The following is a 2731-nucleotide window of genomic DNA, read 5'->3' as shown; positions in this document are numbered from 1 at the left end:
ACAAAAATCTGCTACAGGTGTCGGCTTTTCTTAATCCACCTGGTTACACGATTAAAACACATACATGCATTGATGGTCTTTGAGAGAAAGCTTTCCCCTGGAGAAAACAGTCCTTTTGCCGGCACACTTTGATACACCTTCGGAAAAAGCAGAATCTGCACCAACTCCTAAGACCCCTGCCGAGGAACCCAGCCCTGCCTGGGACACCCAAAGCAGCAGACCTCAAAAAAGGAGGGGAAAAGTCAAGCTTGGAGTGGAAAAAGAGGACAGAAGTACAGCAGCCTTTAAAAATGCCTGCACGGAGCAATAGTGGGAACCAGACACATTTCTTCTTTCCTTGCTTTCTGTGATGACATAAATAGGAAGTAAGAACACGTTAAACAAAAGGCAGAGCTAGGATTTTACAGGTCTTTATTTTGGCAGGCTGCATGACAAACACCTCTTCAGGGACTGCGACGCCTTTTGGGGAATGGCAGAGAACGGAGGCAAAAGGTGCCGGGGAGCCCTTTCTGTTCCCTTCAGCCCCTGCAGCTGCTCCGCTGGTTTCAGGGCACTCGCTTGGTTCGTTCCTGAAGAAAAAGGCTAGGGCATGATTTTCAGAACTACTGCCCGTCCCCAGTCAGAGTTTCCTACATTCCTGGGTACAAATGAGTGGATGGAGAGAGCGGATGGATGCTGTCCAGCAGTGTCCCCAGGGGCATCTGGAGTGTTCACACTGCTGAGCTGAGAAAAACTCACCAAACCCAGCCCAGGGGCCTGTGATCCTCCACCCACCCGGGGGAACTCCGGGCGCTGTAAACAGAGGCCACAGCACACACCAGGCTCTGCTGTGCCCGGTGAGGAGTCTCTGTATGAGCCCTGAGCCCTGGCATCGCCTCCCAAACACCACAGAGACCTCTTGTGTCATCAGAGAAAAGCCCTGGAGCAAACATGTGTCCCCAGCACGATCAACAAGAGATGCAGAATTACCTCCTCAATAAAAACGCTGTTTCTGATGGAAATGTTACCTCTGTCGACTGCGAGGATTTTATAGGAATACTGGCTCAAGAATTCAGTGACTTCAGGGATTCCATACCACAGGTGCCTGGGACTGCTTGGGCATCCAGAGTCTATAGTATTGGTTAAACTGGTAGAGCTGAGGATACTTATCAGCTTTGTCACAGAGCTGGAACGTCACGCAGGGAGCAAGGGGTTCTCTCAGAGAGTGCAGGAGGCCAGTGAAAACAGCACCAAGGTCCTCCACGATGTCTGCTCCTAGAAAAGCCAAATAAATTAAACTATTGACATGAGCACGGACACTGGGGCAACCTTCCTTACTTTGGGCCTTGCCAGCAGCCGACAGAGCCTCACGCAGAAAAGAACTGATCGAGATCAAAAAGTGTTCCTAGTGACCTAGACAGGTGCTCCTGGCCGCTGAGGTACCTGAAAAACCCTCCAGACATCATCAGCTCTTGCTTAAGCAAATAATCCACCTTCACTGTGTTGTGCCAAAAACACGCCCAGCCCTTAACAGGGAGAGACCCTGCCAGGCACCGCCTCAGAGAAGAACCGAGCTGTACTGGGGGGACACACCCAGCCAACGTGTACGAGTTAAACAGAATTTTCTCTCAGAACTGGGACTTTCAGCACCCCCCAGGTGCTACTCGACTGCCACAGACACACAGAGGGCTTCGTGAGGTGCTCTGGGGTTGGCCAGTCCTGCTCCAAGCCCTGCTGATGCCCCTGTGGTTTTAAGGATGTCCTCAAGGAGGTGGTAGAACCTCACAGTGTTTGCCCCTGGAGCTTAATTTCTGAAGTTTTCCTTGGGAAACGCACCCACTTCCTACTTAACAAGGCAGTCCCCTCTCCCTGATCTCGGGAAGAGCTGCCCACAGGCATGGGAAACACCTTCCTCTCCTGATCGCCACGCTCTGCCCTTAAAACGCTGTTACTGAGGCCAGCTACTTCCACACCAAGACTGTCCATGCAGGGACAGTGTCCCTTCTCTTCAGGGTCAGGGAAAAAGGGCAGAAGCACCTACAGAGCTTCAATGCCCCTCCTGAGCACAAAGCACCGTGAATCTGCACCTCCTGCTGCTTGCAGGGAAGATAATAAAATGCCTCAAGGTAAAAAATGATAAATGGTAAAAAATTATTACAAGAGGGTAGAAGTGATGCTGCTTTCACTCCACTGCTAGAAATGACACATAAAACATAAAAAAAACCCTGTACCTGTTCCATTTTCAGACTGAAACAACAGCATATTCCTGGCTGCTCATGCAGCAGGGACAACAGCACTGAAGGGAAATGTTTGGATAATCACGTCTTCATTTAAAGAGAACCCAATTCCTTCATCTAAGCCATCACTGCCCTCCATCAGAACAGCCAGCACATCCATGACATCTAATAAGTGAAGGAAAAAATGTAAGCAGAGGATCCAGACTGACTGGGAAAACAACAGAGGTAGAATGCAACATTCCAGGAACACAAGGTAGCTTTTTAGTCACAAAAATTTAAAAAAAAAACCACCCAAAAAAACTAAAAAAAAAAAAAACAAAAAACCCCAAAAAACCCCAAAGGCACATTTGCCAGGCAATACAATGTTAGGGGCAGCACAAAAATCACAGCTGTACTTCACTCTGCCTTTCAAAGCTGCTGTCCAGCACAGGTTGCCCACAGAAGCTGTGGCTGCCCCCGGATCCCTGGAAGTGTCCAAGGCCAGGCTGGACAGGGCTTGGAGCACCCTGGCATGG

At 49.7% G+C, this 2731-nt stretch overlaps 1 long non-coding RNA gene across 1 annotated transcript; it reads right to left on the bottom strand.

Moving 5' to 3' along the window:
• Positions 1–394: 394 nt before the first annotated feature.
• Positions 395–2509, bottom strand: LOC144247848 (uncharacterized). Its single transcript, XR_013341336.1, has 2 exons — positions 970–2509; positions 395–569 (listed from the first exon to the last, which is right to left on the bottom strand). It is a non-coding gene; the product is annotated as an uncharacterized LOC144247848 (long non-coding RNA).
• Between the last annotated feature and the right edge of the window lie 222 nt (positions 2510–2731).

Source organism: Lonchura striata, chromosome 34 (genome assembly GCF_046129695.1).
Source record: "Lonchura striata isolate bLonStr1 chromosome 34, bLonStr1.mat, whole genome shotgun sequence".
In the NCBI taxonomy this organism is placed as follows: Eukaryota; Metazoa; Chordata; class Aves; order Passeriformes; family Estrildidae; genus Lonchura; species Lonchura striata.
The sequence above is the reverse complement of the archived record's forward strand: the minus strand, read 5'-3'. Positions and strand labels throughout refer to the sequence as shown.